Raw genomic sequence first — 27,024 nt, forward strand, 5'->3', positions numbered from 1 at the left:
CATTGTTGAATTTTGATCCAGATGGGCAATTTTTTAAACACTATTTTTAAATGAAGAGAGAGCAAGAGACACACAGAATCATTAATATAATAGGAAATTCTAGTGGCCATATTATATCATGATTAAAAAACTTATGAGATCTTCAAAGAAAGAGAGAGAGACATGGATGGATTTTTTCAGAGGTCAAATCAATTTAGGATCTAGGGTCTAAAGAGAGTGTAAATGAAATATATAGCAAAGAAATTTGATTTATCTACCAATATATAAAATTAAGCTAGGAATAAAATCTTTATAAATTAATCCAAATAGCAACTGATGCAAAATCTCCCCTAAAGTTAGTCCCCACGTGTCTTATTTTCTTAATCTAAATTCTCCACCTTTGGATTTTGTACCCCTATCTCTCTCCAACGCACACATTTTTTCTCTAAATCTCTCTCAAGTGGTTTTAATTTTGAAAAAATATATAACGAGACTATTTACTTTTGGTACACGGTCGTCAATATTAATCTTGACCCTCGGAAGTGAGATTGAATGGCTGTATTTATTTCTTTGATCAATCTCAAAGTTCAAAGGAAAATTTTTTGAACTTTGTGACACACCCAAGCAATCAGATTGCGCATCGGATGGTTATTAGCAATGGTTTAAAAAGCGGATCGGTGACCAGGATTGGGCACCTTAAAAACCGATCCGGATCGGAGAATCGGCGATCCGGATAGGGAATCGGCTGAATCGGTCGGATTAAAGCTTCAAAAAAATCTGAAAAAATTATTAAAATTCATTATAAATGTTTTTTTTTAAGAATCCAATAAAAAATGAGGGTACTACATTATTAACTTTCAATTTTTTTTTATCAATTTGTGAATATTGAGATGTTCTTTCCCTGTATAAATTTATTTTAACTATTAAATTTGCATCACATAAAAGAAAAATCATAGAATTATCATGGATAAAATATATTATTATATATGGACTATTATAAAGAGTAGGCTAATCAATGAAAGAATGGCCATTAAAATATCGTTTTGGCAAAAAACCCTAACCTGCTAAAAAAACCCAAACTATTACAGCCTAACTAACTATAATCCAAAATTATTACAACCTCACTAATTATAATATTATATACTGAAATTATAATTATTAGTTGATATTTTATAATTATTTTATTAGACAAATAATAACAAATTAAAAATATTTTATAATATTATCTAATTTAAAATGTATTATTGACAACTGTAAGAAAAATAGTACATTACATGATTTATAAGGTAAAAAATCATAAATAAAATAAAAGATTTGGTTATCAATGTAAAAATTAATAAAATCGTACAAATTTTGGAAATAACACTTCAATTTTTCAAAAATTTATTTTTTGAGGTTTCTATAATAAATTTAGTAAAAGAGATTGTTAGTAGAAAGCTGGAGATTTCAAATAGAATAAACTTTTTATTTTTATTTTTTTTATACCTTTCATATTATTTACAAAAATAATTATACCACTATATACAACAAAAATTAATGGTTATATAAAAAATTAATTTTTTTATTTTTTTATGTCTTTTATATTATTTACAAAAATATTTATACTTATACCAACCACTATATACACAAAAAAAATATTTATATTTATGCTAACCACTATATATACAACAAAAATACAACATATGCCCAAGGGGGTGCCCAAGGGGATTCGACCTTAGGACCTCAAATAATAAAATCAAAATCATAACCACCAAGCCATCTAACTACATGTAATTATAAACTGCTGATTAATAGACTATATTTACATTTCGTTTTCATTTAATGATGTTTGGGAATTATCCCACATCGAAAGATGGGCATTCAAATTTGGTATATAAATACCTATGCAATATGAATTATAAAATGTGTATAAAAATATTAGGGCAACCCCGCATGTGCGTTTGGACACACGTGTGTACGTGTGAGTGTGCGTGGGGCACGTTTGCATGTGCGTGGGGCACGTGTGCTCGGACACACGTGTGCACGTGTGCACGTGTGAGTGTGTGTGGGGCACGCTCGCATGTGCGTTTAGACACACGTGTACGCGTGTGAGTGTGCATGGGGCATGTTCTCACGTGCGTGTCATGTGTTACGTGTGTGAACCGGGCTGAACCGGATGGGAACCGGCGGTTCCACTCTAGAACCGGGCTGAACCGAATGGGAACCGACGGTTCCACTCTAGAACCGGGCGGTTCCTGATTTTCGGTTGGAACCGGCACGGGCACGAGTGTTTCCGAGTCGAACCGAGCGAGTCCGGTTCTACTCGCCGTTTTTTAAAACACTGGTTATAAGTAAGGACACGGTTTCTATGCGGCCAGCCTGCATATTGTAGAAATGCGGGCTTGGCAATAAATATATTTTTAAAATATAATTTGATCTTAATTTTTAGAGAATATATTATCTTTAACATGGAGATCATGAACATAAAAAAAAGAAAAATTAAAAAATAAAACCTAGAAATAATAAGTATATTAAGAAAACATTTCGACTATTAGTTACACTTATTTTTTTGATGAATCACCTATTTTCATCCATCTTTAACATGGATGCACCTATTTGCATCCATCTTTAACACGGATCCTTTAAACCTCTGGACCGCATATTGTAGAAATGCGATCCATCCTGCATGAAACAATTTTCATGTAAGTAATTGTGACCTCCTTGTACCAAAGATGAAAGCTCTCATTGAATACAATGTCTTTTATGTTAACTGAATGACACCTCTATATCGCCATACTGGAAAAGATATAAGAGAAAAGGAGAGAAAAATAAATTAGACTATGAGAATGTTACAATTATTGATAGCCATTAGATACAAAATTGGATGGCTTGATGTGTCTCATAAAGTTTCGAAAAAAAAATTTGGAACTATGAGTCAAGTCAATAACCTACTCATAACCACCCAATTTAAAATTTAAAGAACAAGAATAATTGTGAACTCCCTATGCTAAAAATAAATGGCTCCTTGGAAATAAATTACCCTTGTTTTGGACTTGAAAGAAATAATATTGCATGGCCATTCTTTTTTCTCAAAAAGCATAGTACCATTTTTTCCCCTATGTGAAATAATGACCACAAGGTTAGATAACAAAAGAGACGTTGGTCCAAGAGGACCAAAACCAACATGTAAATCTCATAGTGACACCACTGTAGAGAGAGACATTCACAAAGACCAAAGGTTATTTAACTTACGAGACCTTGGTCCAAGATGACAAAATCCAAGATGTAATTCTCTTAGTAACACCACTCTAGAGAAAGATTGAGAGAGAGATTAAAAAAAGACTATTGCAGAGAGCAGCTTCATCTTTAATGTACCCCTAAACACAAATTCTTCACTTTGTGCAATTGTTAACTACTGAGTTAGGGTGCATATATATATAGGTTGGGGTGATTTTCTTGCTAAAAATGATCACCATTTCAAATCAATGTGAGTGCAAAATCCCTTCAGGATTTGAAATTTAATTCCTTGAAGTAGCACTTATCTTTTGAGATTCGTAAAATCACAAGAGAGATTATTTGCAGTCGAGTTTATCGTAGTTCATTGAACCTTGCTAATATGTTTGTCAGTTGATGTGTGTGTGAAAGAGAAAGAGAATCCAGTTTATATAAGTGTCTTCTCTTAATATGTGATTAAATGGTCGGACTCTCTTAATATGTGATTAATTCCTTGAAGTAGCACTTATCTTTCGAGATTCGTAAAATCACAAGAGAGATTATTTGCAGTCGAGTTTATCGTAGTTCATTGAACCTTGCTAATATGTTTGTCAGTTGATGTGTGTATGTGTGTGTGAGAGAGAAAGAGAGTCCAGTTTATATAAGTGTCTTCTCTTAATATGTGATTAATGGTCGGAATCTATGTCCATGAGAGCGAGAGAGAGTGTCCGGTTTATGTTAAGAAGCCCTTCTTAATTTATGAGATTAAGTGGTCAGGTTTTGTTAAGTTTTATAATTTCCATACTAAATAACTAAGATTAGGAGATTGGGAATGCGATTCTGATTTTTACGAGTCATCATCGACTCGTGGTTTCTACCGCAGTTTCAAAAGAAAAAAAAAGAAATCCAAAATAAAAAAACAAGAAAATAAGTGCATCTTATGAGCACATTTATTTAAATTTGGCTACTAATCCCTTAATAAAAACATTGAATAGTAGCATTTTAGCAAGGGTAACTGCATTGACAGCGAAGACCACCAACGCAGACTCCATTTGAACCTGTCCCATAATTCCTCGTACAAGTATCCATGCAGTCGTCTGGTGCACAAAAGGGAGAGACCTTGGGTAGCATAACTAGGCATTCGTTTGCATCTGCAAGCATTGGTACATCACCTGTGCTCATCAAAATATCAAATATCAATGGAAATTTCATAGACATACCAAAGAAACAATGATACAAAAATTGGTCAAGCAGTTCCTGTTCGACCCAGTTACTTGAGGTCGGGCCTTTGCTGAGCCCTAGTTGGATGTCCAGGGATATTAAAAAAATCATTTTAAAAATAAAAAAAATTAAAAAATAAGGAATTTATTAGTTTTATTTTATTTTATTTTTATTTTTATTTTTATTTTTATTTTTATTTTTATTTTTATTTATTTTTTTATGTTTTTAACCATTGTAGTGGAGATTGAAAAATGTTTTGGCTATAAATACTTACTTCACATTTTCCCATCTTTATTTGGATTATTTCAAAAAAGATGCAGTCTGTATAGAGCCTAGACTCTTAACAATCAAAGTAAAACACACCTTCAAATAGCTTTGAGAAATGTGGTTTCAATATTGGAAATATTTGTGACAGCATTAAAAAATACTTTTTTAAATTTTAAGCTTTAAAAATAGTGTAGATCCAGCAGATATATGAAAATTTGAATTACTTGACAATTGACAGTCCACAAATGCATTACAAGATGCATTATTTCCAAAAAAATTTAAAATACTATTTTTTAAGAAAGTTTCTTTTAAAAATACTTCCAATCACGTGACTTTTTAAAATCTATTTTTTTACTAATTTTTAACCATCATTTTGAAGTGTTTTGTTTTTAATATTATTTTAAACATACATTTCCTATTTATGTGGGTTTTTAAAATATTTGTATATTTGTGGTAGCACTACGTGAGCCTCACCTACCGGTCTAGGTTTTCATTCCCACTGATACATTAAAAAACCGCTAATTATTTTTAAAAACTTAGCTTTCCATGCCCACTGATACATTAAAAAACCGCTAATTATTTAAAAACTTAGCTCTCAATTCCCACTGATACATTAAAAAACCGCTAATTTATTTTTAAAAACGGGTAGGGGCTTGTATTCCCCACTGATCTACCCAAAAAAAAAAAAAAAACGTTGTCACACACATGTAAACAAACATTCACCTCTATAACTTAGCTTTCCATTCCCACTGATACATTAAAAAACCACTAATTATTTAAAAACTTAGCTTTCCATTCCCACTGATACATTAAACAACTGCTACTTTATTTTTAAAAACGGGTAGGGGCCTGTATTCCCTACTGATCTACCCAAAAAAAAAAAACGTTGACACACACATGTAAACATACATTCACCTCTATGAATGTTTATATGTGAGAAAAGCTTTTTGAGGGAAAATGGGTTAGGGTCGTGGTGGTAGCAGCCCTTGCATGATAATCTCCGTATTGTGGTTTTCATTCCCATTGAAAAAACGAATAAGGGCCCGTCTTCCCCACTTAATTATCTAAAAGAAAAAAAAACTTTATGAGATAGAGAGAAAAAATCACACACACAATAGCCACTAGGTGTCTCTCGTATTTAGAGAGAGAGGGCGAGAGTCTCACACAAAATAACAACTAAATGTCTGTCAATTTTGAGAGAGAGAGATTACCATGAGACAAAAGAAAGACAAGGAAAACTAGGGCAGCAATTGTGAAGAGCTTGAAGGACTGAAACCTAGGTTTTTGGCTTTCTTGCCAAATGTAATCTTATTCAGGATTTGCATCTTAGGGTTCCTAGCCAAACATAGTTTTAGTTATTGTAGAGGAAACCAACACTTTCTTATTCTAATCTGTACCCATTTTTGTAGTCTATTGATGATTTCCTATACATATGCATTAAGGGTGATAATGGGCTGGGTAGCCCTACCTGACCCTATCAGCCCAGCCCGAAAAGAGTAGGGCGTAGCCATGAAATGTGGCTCGACAACCAGGCTAGGGCTGGGCAACCATACCCCCGGAAACGAGTCATAGCCAGCCCAACCTCTTTTTCTTGGTTTTTGTTTTTATTTTATTTCAATTTTAATTAGCCCGGCATAGGGCTAGGGCTGGACCTAGGCCATTGCCTTTTTAACCCAATTAGGGCTGGCCAGGCCTGTGCTCGCTATTAGGGGACTGGGGTTGGGCTAGTGCCTGAGGTGGCCTTGTCCAGGCCCGGGCAGTTGCCACCCCTAATATAGACACGCGTGAACATGCATAAAAATTTATTGATGTATACAAAATTGTTAAGTGATGCTTATTTTCTTTGGTCAAATAGTTATATATAAAGAAGAACGAACTTATATGTATTAAATCATGATCTATATAAAGGAACGCATTAATTGGCCACAATAATCATTCCCATGGAATTTATTTGGTGTGTATTCAAAAAATAAACGGGTGGGCTCCTCTACAAAATTAAGATTATGTTTGTCAAGGAACCCTAAGACTATTTTTACTAGGAAGCCAGGCGTACAAACCCTAAATAACACACGTATACAAATCCTAAATAAAACCACCAAGGAACCATCTAAATAAGAATAATTATGCCGTTGGGTTCCTCTACAATATTTAAGACTGTTTGGAAAGGAACCCTAAGACTACCTTTGGGAATGAACCCGGACATACAAATCCTAAATAAGATTATCTTTGGGAAGAAACCCAGGCGTGCAAACCCTAAAAAAGGCTATCTTTTACATGGAACTACCCTAAATAAGAATATTGTGCCCATTGAAATCACTTGTTGTATAGATTCAAATAACAGGGTTTCCCTACAATAATTAAGACATTGTTTGGTTCCCCTACACTAGTCTAGAGAGGGACCAAACAATAATCTTGGGAGGGGAACCAAACATTGGGTTCCCCTACAATAAGATAGAGAGGGGGCACGTGTATGATATCCCCTCTGTAGAGGTTCGATTTGAATAGATGGCTATGATAGCTTCTTATGCCTAATATTGTTTTATTTTTAATTTTTTATAAAGTATCTTGATTTAAAATTTGCAGCCTAAACTATTATCACCAGTCTTCATCTAAAACATATATAAAATATATATTTATGATGAAATACAATTACTAAAATGCTCATATAAGTTATGGAGGTATTTTGATCATTTCAGTAGATATATTTTTTTATTTTTTTAGTACGCAGCCTGCGACACGTAAATTCAAATTAAAAAGATTCACAGAAATATAAATAAAAGTAAAATACTATGATCTTTCTAATTAAGATCAAAAGGGTAGAGGTCAACTTGTGATGATTGAAGTTGCCCCAGCCGTCCGTCCATATCGGATGACTCTAAGACGAAGGAAATATACAATTTACATAAGGGAGCATGTATATAGTGGATTTCCTTATATATCCTACATACTTAGAAAGGAAATCGGAAACTTAAGCCCAAATATTGTCAAATAATAATGCTTTGGCCTTCAGACTGTAAAATTGTTATTTTTAGATAGGTAATGAGAAATTCTCAAGTCCACACTAAAAAAAATAAAAAATAAAAAATAAAAAAAAAATAAAAAAAATTGTCCACTTCCCAAATGGTTAGAAGTAACCTAAATTTCTCATCTCCTCAACTTTAAAGGAAATCCCATGTGAAGTAGCATTGGTTTTTCCTCCCTCATGCAAACCCTAAAGGTGTATTTGACACGTGGAGTTCTTGGGAGTGTGAGAAAGTCTCTCACAAATTATATTATGGAAGATCGTCCTTCCATCATTTTAGATAGAATGACCACCTTCAAAAAAACTTACTTATTTTGGCGCTAAAAAGAAATCCACAGTGATACTTTACGACTTACATGCACTGATATCAAATGTAGAAGTGGGATGTTCGACTCTCACTTTGAGAAACTCCCACTTATAAACACGCCTTAAGCATCTTTTAGCAGGATTTAACTTTTAAGCTTAGTGACTTAAAGTGTAATTAATCATCCAAGTGAGTCAGTACTCCTCGAAGCCTTTGTTTTCCTTGTATTTCTCTTCTAGGTTACAAACGAGAGAGAGAGAGACTCACTTTCAAAAATCTAGGTATCCCACCGGTCGAAAACCAGTCAGCAAAAATTAGGAAGAAATTCATCATGAATTAGATAAGGAAAAAGTTTATATAAAGTTGCAACTTTAAAATGTAGAATTACAGATGTACCTAAAAAATCCATCGAAAAAAATTGTTTTAATGTTGAAAAAGGCTCTATTTGATCATCTCAACAGCGGGATGTATGAATATGAAAAAAAAAAAAAAAGATTTTGAGTCTAAAAATAGTGCATTTTACGATACATTATCTAGACCGTCCATTTTCAAGATTTTCATTTGTTTATGTATCTACTTGATTTTAACTATTTTTAGAATTTAAAATTTTATAATTAAATATTAAAATAGACTTTGAGATAATCTTAAGAATTTATTTCACCAAAATGATATGCTGTGATAAACTGGACAATTCAACCGGCCTAACCGGGCAAATTCTAAGTCGTTAAAAAAGTGTTAAAAAAAATAAAAACTAAAAAAAATTCAATAAGATATAAAAAATATATTTAAAAAATAATTAAATAAAGCACATCCAAATTAAGTTGAAAATTCTTCCTCAGGGGGAAAAATTCCAGTAGTCAAACGAGAAAGGGTAACGTACAAAGTGAGCCCATTAGCAATATGTCCACTAGCCAAACGAGAAATAGGATTTTGGACCAAAAAAAAAAAAAAATTCCTCCCCCCAAAATACTCCTTACCCACGGAGTATGCTCCTGCTCAAAGCAACATGCTTAACAAGTAATAAGATATTTTGGCAACTTATCTTTGATATTTGTCTAAAGAAAATGCAAGCAGTTTTAAAAGAGAAAGAAGGGAGGCTCTCCAATTTAATTTTTTGAAACATCTCTATTTCAGAGATGTGTTTTGAAACCCGGATTGATCAGGTGAGTCGACCGATTACTGGGCAATACTCCTAGCCTTTCAAGTGAAGACCAAAAAATTTCCTTTTTGTCATTTTAATATAGAATAAATAAAAAATATTAAAAAAAGAAAGAAAAAGAAATAAATTGGACAGAACCAAAAGTTCAATTGATCTAGATAAGGAACTAGGTCATCCCGATTGCATCGTTGATTTTCGATCCAGATGGGTAATTTTTTAAACACTATTTTTAAATGAAGAGAGTGTAAGAGATGGAGAAACTCATTAATATAAAAAGAAATTCTAGTAAATCATGTTTAAAGAGAGAGAGAGAAATGGATGAATTTCCAATAGGTCAAATCAATTTAGGATCCATGTTCTAAAGAGAGTGAATGAAATATAAAAGACTTTAATTTTGCTTTATTTACAAAGATATAAATTAAGAAAGGAATAAAATCTACATAAACTAATCCAAATAGCAAGTGATGCAAAATACTCACCCAAACTTAGTTCCCACTTGTCCTATTTTCTTAATCTAAATTTTCTCTCTCTCTCTCTCAAGTGGTTTTTATTTTAATTGAATGACACACTCAAGTGTGGATAAGTATATCTCCATACCAAAAAATAAATAAGAGAAACGCAAACAAAAATAAATTGGGCTATGAGAAGGTCGCAATTACTCCTAACCATTAGATGTCAAATTGAATGGCCTTGGTGTGTGCCACGAAGTTCTGAAAAAAAAAAGAACTTTGGATTTTGTCCATAATATGTTCGCACAAGGGTTAGTGTGACCTAAAAATAAATGCACAAGGGTTATTGTGACCTAAAAATAAATAGTCTCTTGATATTCTTTTCCAAATAACTTACCCTTACGTTAGATTTGAAAGAAATAACATTGCAATCGCCCTTTTCTTTTCTTAAAAACTCATAGTACCATTTTTTCCTCTCTTTGAAATAAAATTTTATAGATAACAAAAGGGACCTTGATCCAAGAGGACAAAAACTAACATGTAAATCTCTTAGTGACACCATTGTAAAGAGAGAGAGATAGGTTAGCAAAGACCAAATGTTAGATAGACCTTGGTCCAAGAGGACAAAAACCAAGAAGATTTTCTTAGTAATATCACTCTAGATAGATAGAGGGAGAGAGAGATTCAACTTTACCTGCAGCCATGAGGAGGACAAGAAAAACTATTGCAGAAAGCAGCTTCATCTTGAATGTACCCTAAAACACAAATTTACTTTTTCCAATGGTTAACTACTAAGGTAGGATGCATATTTATAGAGTTTAGGGTGACTTTCTTGCTAAAAATGGCCACCATTTCTAAATCAATTCGTGAATGCATAATCCTTTTAGGATTTGAGATTTAATTCCTTAAAGTCGCCCTTATCTTTTGATATTCACAAGCCAGAGTTTATGGTAGTTTATTGAACCTTGCTACTCACATATGTTGAGGATTAATTTTTTGTATTCTAATAAAATAGATTTGTCAAGGTGGAGTCAAAGGGACGACTTCGGAAGGCCGTTAAAAGTCCGAAGGGCTTGAGAACCCATGGGGTATTTTGGTAATTTGTACCATCTGCCTGGGACTATATGTATTGTTGCGATAGGGGTTCTTTTAGGGTTAAGGAAAAATGAAGATTTATTTGCAATACGAAAGCAGAGAGAAGCGTGAGGAACATAGTCATTGTAACCCTATTCTCCATTGCCGGTAAAGAAGCTCTCATCTCTCCGTAGACGTAGGCATGTTGTCGAACCATGTATATATTTGTATTGTGGTTTGTTGTCTCTTTCTTTTATGTTTGTTTCTTCTTTCTTGTTTTGTGGATTGCTTTTCGTTTCCACAACATAGTTATCGGGAGCAGGAATGGCTCTGGTTCCGAGAGAGTCGAATCGAGGGCTGCTTAAAGCTCCGGAGCTCGGGCAGCAAGTTCCGGTGAGGGTAAAAGTTGTTGATCGAGACCCCGTAACAACAGGGAGCACGCTCCCAATACATGGGGATCAAGGTCCTTATTTAATGGAAACGTATTCCACGTAATATGGAATCATGTTCCTATGTTTTGAAGGATCGCACTCCCATAGACAACAGGAACGAAATCTCATTTAAAGTTGAGTCGCACCCCCATCTAAGAAAAATGTGTTCCTATTTGAAATGGATCGAACTTCATTCAAGGTTGGATCACATTCCGCTTAACTTGGAGCCAATCTCCACCTATCTTCTCTCTCTCTCCCTCTCTTTCTCTATCTCTCTCTCTTGACTAGACATTCACCACCTCTTCACATTCACCCCATCTTCAACCTCAGCCCCCCTATTCCAATGGACCCATCTGCCAAAACGTACTCCTCTCTCTCTAACTTCATGAATACATTCGTCTGACTTCATAGTGAGTGGACTCTTTCTCTCTCCTCAGAAAGTACAATACCAATAAAAATCTACATACCCATCTCAACCTCGCTTGCTAGCAGTTAGGGACCTCCATGGCGATCTCCAAAAGGCCAAACATGTCTGAAAATGGCTAAAATCCTCGATGAAAAACTATTCACTAGATTGCAGGCAACTCCATAGTTGTGAAGCTTGGTGATATCTTTGATAGAGGAGGAGAAGAGTTCAAGCTCCTTTATTTTGTAGAAAAACTCAAGCAAGACGCAAAAAAATCAAATGGGAAGCTGTTAATTTTACTGGGAAACCATGAAAGGCTGAATATACAAGGAGATTTCAGGTATGTTATAAAAGTAGGCCTTCACGAATTCATGAATTGGGGTGACTGGTTTTGTTAAGGAATTCAAATGAAAAACATTTGTAAAGGAAGCAAATTAACATTTTTAATGGAGTACCTACTGGTCCAATGTAGTCTAGCTTGCTAGATCAATAATAGCTCTCACTTTCTTAATGTGCATTGAAAATTATAGAATGAATAAATTCAATTCTAATTTGGTAAATGATGATTTACTCCCACTATCTAATGAACAACTATCACCAATATGATAATTCAATCTTATTGAAAAATAATAGCTCAATATCACATCCTCAAGGGTACAAATTTAGTTTTCTAAATAAACGAAAGATTACTAAGCAAAAAATACCAAAAAAGTAAGTCACAACTTCGTTAAAAATAATAAACAACATTATCAATCTAAACAAAATATTCTTAATGCTTGTAGAAAGAAAGGGGAATAAACATCTTAACACAAATATACATGTATTGTTGAACTTGAAATATTCATAATCATTGATCACCATGAAATTTTTCAAATCAAGTATCTCTTTAAATAAAATTGATAAGCAATAGTTGTCTCATCGTAATATGTATAATTGCTAGAGGGTCATGTTGGAAATATATAGGAATATCTTCCAACATTTTTCTATAATTTATTTATTTTTAAATAATGAAGAGTGAGAGATAGAGACCTGCTTATCCTTGGGTAGGGAGAAAGAGAGAGAGTAACTTAAATTTCAAAATGGGATTGCACATTGATTTGCATTCATTTCATGCTATTAAGATAAAATAGAATGTCAACAGTTTATTACCCTACAAAAACTTTGCAATTGAAACCTACCAAATTCTAATTTAAGGCAATAAAGAACTTATGTAATAATCCTAAAATTTCAAAAAAAATAAAAAAATAAAAGGGGGTTTTGATTTTGATTCAATGCATGGTAGATATCTAAAATTTGCTTTGTTTTGACTGTCACATCTTAGAATATCAGTATTGTAAATTATTGGGGTGTGACAATTATGGTATCAGAGCGATAGGTTTAAGATTCTTAGGAAATTTAAAAAGAATGTACTTAAAATCATATTTATTGTGTGTACAGACCGAGACGAAGTCAAGATCCAGAATAGCTGAAGCTAATATGGAAGGAATTCACAAAGCCTTGGAAAATATGGTTGCTCTAATGCAACATCAGATGGAAAACAACAATCTACCCAAGCAGACAGCTACGGGAAATGGTGGGAGTAATATTGAACAATTTAAGAAATTGAACCCACCTTCTTTTAAAGGTGCTGCAAACCCACTGGAAGTCGAGGGATGGATTATGCAATTGGAAAAAATATTCGAGGTAATGGAATGTCCTGATGATAGGAAGGTGGCCTTGGCAATTTTTATGTTAGAAAGTGAAGCACAACATTGGTGGCAAATGGCAAAAGGAGTATTGGTCAAAGAAAATAAACCCTTGACTTGGGAAGTTTTTCTAAAGGCATTTAATGAAAAGTATTTTTCATATTTTATTTGAGACCAAAAAGAAATGGAATTTCTGGAATTAATCCAAGGAAACCGTACAGTAGCACAATACGAGGCCAAGTTTACTGAATTGGCCAGGTTTGCACCACATATGATTAACAATGAGGCAAGAAAGGTGAAAAAATTTGAAAGGGGTCTCAGACCAGCTATTAGAAGCAGAATATCAGTCTTCAAATTGAGAACTTATGCTGAAATAGTGGATCGAGCCCAAATTGTTGAAAAGGATTGCGAAGATTACCAAAAGATGAAAAATCAGAAAAGTCAGGTTAGACCCACACCATCTAATCGACAACAGTTTGAAAGGGCAAACAAGAAGCCAAGGCCCTTGCCACTTCAAAGCCCAATAGAACCATGTACAAAATGTGGGAAAAAGCATGGATCGAGCCCTTGTTATTGGAATACTGGAGCCTATTTTAAATGTGGAAAATTGGGGCACCAGATTAGAGAATGTCCTAGCTTACAGATGCAACTGCTTCCAGAGCAGGGAGAGATAGCTCAAAAGCCTCAGATGAAGGGAAGAGTATTTGCGATCACTCAGCAAGATGCTCAGGCCTCAAAATCAGTGATCCAAGGTACTCTTATTATCTTCCAAAAAGTAGCTCATGTTTTGATTGATCCTGGATCTATTCATTCATTTGTGTCACCACACTTTGCATGCCACTTAAAGGTAGAACCAGAACAATTAGAATACATTCTAGAGGTAATCACACCGATGGGAAATTCAATTGACACCAATATAGTGTACAAATCTTGTGTAATAAAGATAGAAGAAAAGGAACTGTTGCTTGATTTAATACTCGTAGAAATTCAAGATTTTGATGTAATATTAGGCATGGATTGGCTTTCTGCATACCATACAAGTATTGATTGTTACAAGATAATGGTTACCTTTAGTATTTCGAATCAACCAGTATTTTACTTCAATGGTATCAAAGATGACTCCCCATCATATTTAATCTCCTGTATTCGAGCTAATCGCCTCCTTCGAAAAGGGTGTCAACGCTTTCTTGCCTATATCAAAGAAAATAGGAAGGAAGAGATAAATTTGGATACCACTCCGGTTATACGAGAATTTCCTGAAGTTTTCCCTGAAGAATTGTCAGGATTACCGCATGACAGGGAAATTGAATTCTCTATTGAATTATTGCCAGGGGTAGCCTCAATTTCTAAAGCACCTTACAGAATGGCACCTGCAGAACTTAAGGAACTTAAACAACAATTCAAAGAATTATTAGATAAAAGGTTTTATCAGGCCCAGTGTGTCACCTTGGGGTGCTCCGGTATTGTTTGTTAAAAAAAAAGATGGGACCATGAGATTGTGTATCGATTATAGACAGTTGAATTAAGTGACAGTGAAAAATAAGTATCCATTACCTAGAATTGATGATTTATTTGATCAATTACAAGGATCACAAGTGTTTTAAAAAATTGATCTTAGATCTGGATACTATCATCTTAAGATTAAAAGTGAAGATGTTCCCAAGACAGCTTTCAGAACAAGGTATGACCATTATGAATTTTTAGTCATGCCTTTTGGATTAACCAATGCACCGGCTGCATTTATGAATTTGATGAATCGGGTCTTTAAGCCCTTTTTGGATAAATTTATTATGGTATTCATCGATGATATTTTAATTTATTCCAAGAATCAGAAGGAACATGAGCAGCATGTAAGAATGGTATTGTAAATATTAAGAGAAAAGAAATTGTATGCCAAACTTAGTAAATGTGAATTTTGGCTTGAACAAGTGACATTTTTGGGACATGTCATATCAAAGGAAGGTTTATCAGTTGATCCTTCAAAGGTTGAAGCCGTTGTTAATTAGAAACAACCAAGTAATGTGACTGAAGGTCGAAGCATTTTGGGATTGGCAGGATACTATAAAAAATTTGTAGAAGGATTTTCTTGAATTGCAACCCCATTGACTCGATTGACACAGAAAAATGTCAAATTTGAGTGGATAGGTGAATGTGATGAGAGTTTTCAAGATCTAAAAGTTTGATTAACTTCAGTACCTATTTTAACTATTCCTGAGGGGAGTAGGGGATTTGTGATTTATAGTGATGCTTTACATAAAGGCTTGGGCTGCGTATTAATGCGATATGGGAAAGTAGTGGCATATGCATCCAGACAGTTGAAAGAATATGAGAAAAAATATCAAATTCATGACTTAGAGCTGGCTGCAATAGTATTCGCTTTGAAAATGTGGAGGCATTATCTATATGGTGAGCAATTCAAAATATACACGGATCATAAGAGCTTGAAATACCTCTTCTCTCAAAAGGATTTAAATATGCGACAGATAAGATGAATGTATTTCTTAAAAGATTATGATTGTACAATCAATTATCATTCAGGAAAAGCTAACGTTGTGGCCAACGCTCTAAGTAGAAAATCTACGGGACTCTTAGCTCATCTAATGATCTAAGAAATGAGATTGTTAGAGGAAATAGTGGATTGGCATCCGGCTCCGTCCATTAATGGTGTGGTAAGTATGATTGCCAACATTAAGGCAGAACCCCAATTAATCCAACAGATTTGATCGGCACAAAAGAAAGACCTCAGCTTATAACAATTGTAGAAGAGGTGAAGCTGTGAAAGAGAGACGAATTCTCTATTTGTAGTGAGGATTTGCTAAGATTCAAAGGTCGGGTTTGTGTCCCGAATGATGAGAGTGTGAAGAAAGCTATCTTGGAAGAAGCACATCACTCTCGTTATACGATACATCCCGGACGTATTAAAATGTATCAGGACCTAAAGAAAACCTTTTTGTGGAATAATATGAAAAAAGAGGTAGCCCTATTTGTGTCTACGTGCCTAACATGCCAGGAAGTAAAAGCTGAGCATCAAAGGCCCGTTGGGTTGTTGCAGCCTTTCCCCGTGCCAGAGTGGAAGTGGGAGCACATCTCTATGGATTTTGTCGTTGGCTTGCCTAGAACAAATTCAGGACATGATATCATTTGGTTCATTGTGGACCGGCTGACCAAAGCTGCCCACTTTCTGCCGATTCGCACTACTTACACTTTGGATCGATTGGCCAAGTTGTATATTAAAGAAAGAGTGCATTTGCATGGAGTTTCGGTCAGTATTGTATCAGACAGGGATACTCGGTTTACTTCTAAATTTTGAGTTAGGCTACAGTCAGCCATGGGGAAGAGACTCACCTTTAGCACTGCCTTTCACCCCCAAACTGATGGACAATCGGAGAGAACTATCCAAACCTTGGAATATATGCTGAGGGCATGTGTCTTTGACTTTACAGGAAGCTGAGATGACCATTTACCCTTGATTGAGTTTGCTTATAATAATAGCTTCCAAGCCAGTATTCAGATGACACCATATGAAGCCCTGTATAGAAAGAAATGCAGGTCACCCATTTGTTAGGACGAGGTTGGTGAATAAAGCTTTTGGAGCCAGAAATTGGCCAGGTAACCACATATAAGATAGCATTAATTCGAGAAAGGCTCAGGATAGCTCAGAGTCGGCAAAAGAGTTATGTCGATAACCAACGGAGAGATCTTGAATTTGAGGAAGGTCATCGAGTTTTCCTAAAGATCTCATTAATAAAAGGCATTATGAGATTCGGCAAGAAAGGAAAGTTGAGCCCACGTTACATCAGACCATTTTAAATCTTGGAAAGAATTGGAGGTGTCGCTTATAGACTTGCCTTACCACCCGAATTGGCAAACGTCCATAATGTCTTCCATGTATCATCACTACGAAAATATCAGCCCAACCCATCTCATATCTTGAACCTTTATCGATCAGGAAAGACCTATACTTCATTGAGTAACCAATTTTGATACTGGATAGGAGAGTACAAGTGTTGTACAACAAAGAGAATCCTTTGGTCCGTATATTATGGCCGTACCATTCAAAAGAGGAGTTGACTTGGGAACGAGAAGACGAAATCAGAGAAAAATATCCGTATCTTTTTCAATAATCACGTACACAAATGTAGAGGACTAAATTTCTTTGAAGGGGGGAAGAATGTAATAATCCTAAAAAAATTAAAAAAAAAAAAAAAAAACTTTTAATAAGTCATGGTCTATATGAGTATGATGGTCCTTAGGGACGATCACTACTTTCAAAAGCTTTTACCTTCATTTGGCTTAAGCTTTGTTGCATTGCCATGTCCCTTAAAGGTGGACATTTACGCTACACCTCATACATGAGGTGGAGGCATTTTAAAAGATTTAAATAGGGTGAAGGGTAAGTCGTCTAACAGAACTCCACTCTCGCTCTCCCTCTTACAAACACAGTGAGCTCCTCTCTCTAGCCAAATTTTTATCGGAAGCTCCCTCTCAAATATTTTAGGTAAGTGATTTCATTATCTTGAAAAATAATCCGTTCTTTTTAAAAATGAAATGAAATAATTACTTCTGCTTATTATCATGAATTTTAGGCGCGATAAATTTTATGCGCAAGCGGCCTTATTATTTTGAAAAAAAAAAAAAAAATTTAAACTTTTAGTAAAATTGTGAAATTATATTTGCTGTTAGGAATTTTTAATATTGTAAATCATTAGAAAAAAAAAAAGTGTTATCCCTTATATCCCTTATATACGTATGAGTTTTGAGGATATCACGCTTTGATGTTTCAAGGGGCTTGACTATACGACAAGGGTTAGTTCCTCCAAAGAAAATAAAAAGGCGAGAGCAGTAACCATACAAAGTAAAGCTTAGGGACTCTAAACCTTGAATCTCTTAGACCATTTTGAAGGTCTGGACCTATATATGGTTCCGATGAATCAAATCTGATGAACAACTGTAAGTGACCTCATTGTCTCGAAAAATAATCTTTTTAAAAAAATTGTGATATTTTATCTATGTTAGAAATTTTAAATACTGTAAATTCTTAGAAATAAATTTATTTTTCTTGTCTATTGTTAGAGAATTTTAGATACTGTAAAATTATTAGAAATAAATGTGATATTTCTGCTTTTAGTAAAATTGTGAGATTTCTTTCTACTGTTTTTGAATATTTAGACATTGTAAAATTCATGTGCAAATGATTGCCTTATTATTTGAAAGCTGATATTTTTGCATTTGATTATTGCATTGTCTGTGAAATGTTTATTTGCGAATTGACATCCCATAAATTGTGATAATTCTGTATTCTTGGATTTTTATAAGAGTTTTTCTATACATACTAGATTGGTAATTAGGCTAGAATGTCTTTACGAACTGCTACTTTTCTGAACTTGAGCCCAAAATATTTGACTGGGTATTTTTGAAATGTTATTGAATGTGACTGTTATTAATGGTTTCAGTGAAATTCATATTAATATGTTGAGTACATGATATTGTTGCTTTCGAATGTTTAAAGAGATTTAGAAATACTTTAAGTATGCAAGTGGACTCATCTGGTTCATTGGTTAGGTATAAGTGGACCTATCCGATACGTCGGTAGGGATTAAGTGGACTCATTTGGTACTCCAGTGAGGTATAAGTGGACCTGCAGGGATTAAGTGGACCTATCTGGATCGTCGATAGGGATTAAGTGGACCCATCAAGACGCTGATGGGGTATATAGGTGACCTACTTGGGATGTCAGTAGAGTATTTTGTGAAATCCTTTGAAATATGCACTGCTGTTAAAGTGTTATATGCATTTCAATTATTCGAATTACACTTAATTATGCATTTTTTAAAGTGAAACTGTTGATGCATTTTTGTTAATAGATCTTCTTTTTGAAAATATTGATATCTTTCAACTATGATTTTTTTTAGGATTATGATGATCACTTACTGAGTAGCCAAACTCATCAAACTATGGTAAACATTTTTTTCGGGATAATTGCGGTTTCATTTTGAGTGCTCGTCAGGATCAACTTTGGAAGATATTGTAGTTGTACTTAAACTTTCTTTTGTTACTTTGTAAGAATTCGCCATTGTAAATTTGTCATGTCAAGAGATGTATATATGTTTAGACTTTTATGTTAATAGTAGTTATGAATAGAGTTTATATAATAATCCTAAAATTTCAAAAAAAAAATAAAAAGAAAAGGGGGTTTTGATTTTGATTCAATGCATGGTAGATATCTAAAATATCTTTGTTTTGACTGTCACATCTCAGGAATATCAGTATTGTAAATTTTTGGGGTGTGACAACTTACCACAAATGCTATATAATTGAAACCTGTCAAATTCTAATTAAGGCAATAAAGAACTTAGCACAAATACTTTATAATTGAAACCTGTTAAATTCTAATTTAAGTCAATAAAGAACTTACTACAAAAGCTTTGTAATTGAAACCTACTAAATTGAAACCTGTTAAATTCTAATTTGAGGCAATAAAGAACTTACCACGAAAGCTTTATAATTGAAACCTGCCAAATTCTAATTTAAGGCAATAAAGAACTTTCCACAAATACTTTATAATTGAAACCTGTCAAATTCTAATTTAAGGCAATAAGCTTACCACGAATGCTTTATAATAGAATTTGGGTAAATTAACCATCATAACATTCTTCAAAAATCCAGGCCCTACAATGCTTTGAAGGCATGTAAAGATTATAGGCTGGAAGGATTGTTGTGCCGGACACTTGATTTATGTTATCGGCATCCTTCACTACTCATTCATGAGTGGAATAACCAAAGGACCTATAGAATAAATAATGGATTCCTTTTTCTTTTTTTCTAATATGTACGAGAGAAGGAATTGTCAATGTGAGTTCTTTATATATATATATATATATATATATGAACAACTGGATAACACTGAAAGTAAGAAAGACCAGGCTTAAGAACTTGAATTACTAGGGCCTATGGTCTTAAAAAACTGTATTGATTGCAAGAATTGTTCCTTAGCATATATAACTACATTTGTTTTATGGAAATGATCTTAAGATTGGTAGTTTAAAGTCAAGAACTCAATTCCCACTTAACTATTAAGCAGTCTGCATAATCATAAGTTCACACATAAGTCTATTCTAATTTATACAAGAGTAATCACATAGAAAATAAATCTTTATGAATATTTTATGATATCTCTAACAGTCGTTCAATTATGGTTTTGTTAAGGTAAGTAAAAAATAATATGAAAAACCACAGATAATGCATTGGATATGCATCTAGTGGCTCGTATCCATAAAACATAATCTAACTGTTGTTAGGACACATCCCACATTATTAATTTAGACATGTTTTCTACATGGATATCCTCTTTTACAAACATAAATCTACAAACTTTGCTTTGATACCATTGTTAGTCCTAATAAAAATAATAACAAATAAATCAAATTGAAATCGATAAAACAACTTACTCGGACATGTCCTAAATCACATGAGAGACTTAATGTTCCATACCAAAACCTATAGACCAAGCCATCAGGCTACCTTGAGAGTCCTCTTGGTGAATCTCCTTCACCTTCTTTTCTATCATTCTCTCTCTCTTTGTACTTGAGGGTTTAACCTCTTTTTATAGAAAACCATATTTTATAACTCTCACATTAATGATCTATAAGAGTTGAGATCCAAGTATAACTTCTGCCTTAATTTTTTTTAAGTGTAGCCAATTAAGATTAATAAGTTGTCACCAAACTGTTAATCCTTTGCAATGAGCTAAACCTGTCATTAGTGCACTAATGACTCACACAATAGGATGTCATCCAAGCATTCCTACAACTTGGTAAAATATATTTAGAAATTAAATAATTTTGTACATCTATAATATAAAAAATAATATTTCTTACAAATAATCCAAACACATCAATGGGCTTCCCTCCAGTAACACTAGGTTTTTTCTCCAGTGCAACATCCTATAAAAGCTTCCAAATGGATCCTAGTATATGACATTATCTCATATCAACTACATGGGAATTCACATATACTATAAAATATGGCTTTTGTACCATGATTGAAAAATAAATTCCAAGATAAAAAGGCCTGATAGGCCACATTTCCAACAATACCCAAAAATTACCCATCTGGAATTAGGGCTAGAATAGCTACTTTGAGTCCTGGAGGCTCAATTTCTACGCGTTTTTTTGTTGATAACGCTACTGTTTTAATGGTGAATGGCACTATTTTTGCTCATGATGGGATCCTCCCTAACGATGGAGTTTCGGGAACGTAGGGAATGCGATCCTAAAATTCTGGAAGCGGGGATCTAATTTGTTCGGGAATGCATTCCATGGGACAATGGAAGCGAGATCCATGCGGTAGCAAGAGAGAGCTCAGTTATGAATGGGATCGAGAATATTAAAAATAGAAGCTAACTCCCAAAAACTTTGGAACGGGTTCCGGATGATATCCCGACCACAGAGCACCGGAGCTGGGTTCCGAAGCTGGAGCGCCACCCTAGTTGGGCACTCCCTGTATCCAAGAGTGAGAGTCCAGTTTATGTTAAGTGTCTTCTCCTAATCTTAGATCGGAAAAGTTTATGTAGGGCCGATGCTCGAAACAATCAAATTAGAGCCTACCTCAAAAATTTCACTAGATGAGGTTGTTTTGATGCCCAGATAGCCTCAAATTGATCATCTTGACATCAAGATGCATGAAAATGAAAAAAAAATGGATTTCATGTTTTGAAAATAGTATATTTTATAATGTAAAATGAGAAAAAAATGGATTTCAAGTTTTAAAAATAGTGTACTTTATAACGTAGTCAATTTTCAAGATTTTCAAACTTTCATAGATGTATTGATTTACATTATTTTTGAAGCTTTAAACTTTAAAATTTAAGATAAAAAAATATTTTAAGGCTATGAAAAATATTTTCAATATTAAAACTACATTTCTCAATACTATTTGAAGATAGGCTCTAGGCTCTATACATACCATACCCATCTTCTATATATGAAACGCGAGGAGGTTCTTGGTAAGGGGTCATTCAACAAATTCATCATAGGCTTGGAGTTCGGTTGGGGAATAAAGAGAGAAAAAGTTAGGTTTGGGTGACGGTACACATTTAGTGGCTGGTCATCTTTTAGGTTTGGTGCTTCAACCTAAATTCGACCTTTTATAAAGGGTAAATGTAGAAGGTTTGGTTGATAGTAACTCACAAAAGTATAACATACAAGTATTTTTTTTGGTCCAATGGCAATAGCTACATTATCCGTCTTCTACAAGTTCTACTAAAATTTAAATTCTAATTTTTTATTTTAAAATATTCAATTTGATCAGAGTTTTAACAATTTTATATTAAAAATGCAACTACGAAGGTCTTTTACCTCAAGGCATAAATATACAATATGATCTCTACGAACAAGATTAAAAATTAAACTTCCAAGCATTATGTCATCCAGCTACAATGCTTTTTGCTTTCGTTCGAACTTATCCCTATATTTTAGCTAAAAGACAATAGAGTCTTATGCATCTGTGAAATCATTTATATTATTATTAAAATATTTCATTAATTTTAATTTCATAAATTATTTGAAATAAACACATTATAAAATGGAAACTTTAGTTGGACAATGAAACATCGAATCTATTTTGAAGTTTTAATAAATGCATCAATATTTCATTTAAAGGTCAAAAGTTTCCTATAAAAGGCTAATTTTTAATAAAACATATTTCAAATAGTATCATTTTATCAAAATAAATGCTAACTTCTTAAATATTTAATTAATAAAGCAAACTTAGTTTACTGTTAAGTATAAATAAAAAAAAATTTGTTTTATGCTGCTAGATCGCATTTCTACAGATGCGGTCTAGAAAGTGCGAGGCATCCATCTTAAAGATGGATGCAAGTAAGTGTTCCATCTAAAGCCAATGGAAACTAACATTCCAAATGTTTTTTTACTAGAATTATTATTTCTAACTTTTAAATTTTATTTATTTTTTCATATCCATGACCTTCATAGTAGAGATTACATGTCCTTAAAAATTAAATCTTAAAATCTATCTCAAAAATATTTTTTTTAAGAAGCCCACATTTCTACATATACGGGCTTTGCGTCATAGAAACCCAATCCTAAATTAAAATAGGGAAAATATCCTCGTATCCTTTATTTTTTGTTTTCATATCTTAATAGACCCAAAGATTCAAAATATATCTCTTAACCCCCTGACTAACCTTATCCATTTTTAACTATGTTTTTAGCCCTAACAAATACAAAAAACACATGCTCATTCTAAACTCTTCATTTCTTTAGGTGATATATTTCCCTCAAATTTAGCTTTCTCTAACATTCACCCTCTTTGTCTCTCTAATAGGGGAGAGAGTGAGTAAGAGACACAGGTGGAGAGAGAGTGGGAAAATAGGTAGAGAGAGAGAATTAGGGGAAAATCACTAAAGAGAGAGAAATGATGGTGTTTAGAAAGGATATGTCTTTCTTATATTTGTTTGAAGCAAAAAAAAAAAAGTTTAAAGGGGATAAAGTTAGCTTAAGGGGTTAAAAAATATAAAACTTAGAATTTTTACGACTCAATATATGTTTTGAAATCTTGGGTCTATTAAGATTCAAAACTTAAAAATGGGAGGTATGGAGATATTTTTCCATTAAGATATGTAATAAACTAAATTAGTTATAATATATAAAATTTTAAAAAATTAATGTTAATGTTAAGTTTTTAGTATGACAACATTTAAATATTCAGATTCTTGATATGGCAAAATTGAAGTGGATTCAGATTCTGGAAATGGTCGGTGTATGCCACGCTCCGGCAAGTGCTTTTGTGAGAATGACCTGTGTTTGGCATCGAATGATGTAATCCTTTTATATAATTTTCTCATATTAATAAATTCAATAATATTTGTCAAAAAATTAATGTGTCAATTTTAAAAATTATTGTATGAAATCACAGCAAATTCAAGAATGAAATATTCAAAATAAAACTAATGCTTATCATAAATTTTAAAAAGGGATTGTATACTATGAGATTGTTTATCTTTAGTATAAGGAGGTCATAATTACTTATAACCATCCAATATCAAATCTGGTAGCTTAGGTGTATCACAAAGTTTGAAAAAATTTCTTTTTAACTTTGAGCTTGATCAATGAAATAACTGCCGCCACCCAATTTCACATCTAATGGTCCAGATTAATTGTGACCACTTTCTACCAAAGGCATACTTTCGCTTTTAAAAATTAATGCAAAACAGAAAACGAATTATTAAAGTTCAAAAATATTAAGTAGTGAAATTAAGGTATCTCTTTGCTTCTTATTAGTAGTAATATATTTTGAATTGTTCAGTTTGTATCTAGTGTAAATCAAGTATCTAGTGTAAATCAATTGCTAAGGCTTATTGTATACTTACTATGCAGTTTCTGCTATTTGGGTTTTTTTACCTTCATATATTTTGTTTCTTATTGTAAATTAGGGAAGTATTAAAAAATCATAGAAATTATATTAAATGGCAGAATCACTGTATAAATATTTTTATATAATTTGGACGTTTTTGAAATGGAGTGATTTGTATAAGGCTGAGGCTCTAAACAATCAAAGTAAGACGCACCTTCAAATAATGCTAAAAGATGTTATTTCAGAAATAGAAATATTTGTGATAGCCTGAAATTTTATTTATATATCTAATTATAAAACTTAAACCTTCAAAAATAGTATAGATCAAGCATATCTATGAACACTTGAAAATTGACGGTCCAGAAAATACGTTACATGATGCACTATTTCGAAAACAAAAAATCCTTTTTTCCTCATGTATATACATCTTGAGATTGAGATGAACAATTTGAACATTTTTTTGCATCGAAACAACAGTTTCTAGTGAATCTTTGAGACGCACCTTAATTTGATTGTTTAGGGCATCACCATTATATAATTTTTTTCCTTTTAAAAATGATCTCTCAGCTATTTATGATGCCTTATTTTTATATTTCCGACTTTTTTTTAGATATTGGGAACCAATTTTTCTAAATTTATGTTTTATTATATTTTTTAGCCTATTTGTACACCTAGATTGGGACCAGTTGCTCCCAATTGAATTAATATTGTTTAAACTTAAAACTTGTATGTTAAATATATCATAAATTTTCTATCACTCTATCGTTTATAAAATTGGTATGTTAAAAATAGATGCCATCAATCCCTTAGAAAATAAGACAATAATCCACATTTATTTCATGTTCTAGAGAGTCACAAAGAGAAGGTAGGGAGAGGAGAGAAATAGAGGGACAACTAGCACTATGTGCACTTGCAATGGAAATTGTTGACACATGTGCCACTAGCTCCTTTGTGAAATTCATCACAATCCTTATGAGAATGGATTTGGAGGCAGTTGCCAAGACCTGGTGGAACGTTATGGTGACATGCATCATCTCCTTTAACAACCATTTCACCTGTATTTCAACATCCAATGATTTCATTCATCGATCGCTTGCTATAAAATATATAAATATGAGGGTTATGTCATGGTACTCCTACACATGAAGTATTTCTTTAATATAGAGAGTTTTGAAGGATGGATTGATTATTTTTATAGTTTATTTTTTAAAGAAAGTTATTTTTGTGGGGCAATTTTATAAATATTACTATAAGACAAAGGGTACTTTTGTCATTTTCATAAGGGGTAAAGTTTAAATTTTAGCTAAAGGACAATGACACTCTACAAATAAAGTTTCAGCACACTAATTTCTAAAATGCCACAGTACTTTTATGAAAATTTCAAATTTGCCCTTGCTTGATGGAAAAGTTACCTATTTAAAGAATTTTTTAATAAAAAAGTAATGATTATTTTGATAAAGACACCCATCACAATCCCTTCTAACTTGAACCTTTGTATTTTGAGGGGTTATTAATTCTAGACAAACCTATATATATATATATATATATATATATATATATATATATATATATATATATATATATATATATATATGCACATTCATAGACATAAATATCATACATGCAATGTGTATGCACACATGCAAGTGTGTAAGAGATGGAGAAAATCATTAATGTAAATGGAATTTCTAGTAAATCTTGTTTAATGTAAATGGAAATTCTCATATGTCATTTATAAGTTGTAAATTATAACTTACACATATATTTAATCTATATATATATACAAGTGCATGTTTGTAACTTATAACTAATAAATGGTCTAAGGTTTTGTTAAGCTTGTGATTGCCATACTAAACAATTGAATTAACAGAATGGGAAGGAGATTCCGATTCTTATGAGTTATTGTCTCCTAGTGGTTTCTCCCACAAATTAGAAATTCAAAATCAGGTGGACTCACTAGTGTCCGGCTCTGTTTTGACTCATTGGACTTGGGCGAATCTTTAACCAAAGTCAAGATGTATTTAACAAATGAAAAAATAACTGGCCAATTCAATCGATAATCGGTCGGGCCAATCTAAAAAAGTCTATACCAGATCTGTGACACGGACAGTTCTGTCAAAGAACTAATAAGAACCAGTTCCATATCATTTTTATTGTTTAATCGTTGGACCGCAAATAGTTATAAAAAGGCAACTATGATGATGAATCGTTGATTATGGTTTGTTCTGTCAGAGAATTGTATGAAATTCACTTGTGTTTTGGAATCTGTTCTAGAAAAACATTTTAAGACACTTTTAAGCAAATTGTTCATGGCTCATTACTGACCAAATTTGTATTAGATGGCCACAATCATTGGCAAACTCTTCATAAGAAAGAAAAACAGTAATCCATGAAAAAAAAAGAAAAAAAAAGAAGAAGAAAAAGAAGAAGAAGAAGAAGAAGAAAGAATTGAAGCAAACAAA

At 33.0% G+C, this 27,024-nt stretch overlaps 1 pseudogene; it reads left to right on the forward strand.

The window, feature by feature from the left end:
- Nucleotides 1–10,991: 10,991 nt before the first annotated feature.
- Nucleotides 10,992–21,449, forward strand: LOC148783474 (shewanella-like protein phosphatase 2 pseudogene; annotated as a pseudogene).
- The last annotated feature ends 5,575 nt before the right edge of the window (nucleotides 21,450–27,024 follow it).

This window comes from Amborella trichopoda, chromosome 1 (assembly GCF_054954075.1).
Source record: "Amborella trichopoda isolate Santa Cruz 75 chromosome 1, AtrichopodaSantaCruz75HAP2 v2.0, whole genome shotgun sequence".
In the NCBI taxonomy this organism is placed as follows: Eukaryota; Viridiplantae; Streptophyta; class Magnoliopsida; order Amborellales; family Amborellaceae; genus Amborella; species Amborella trichopoda.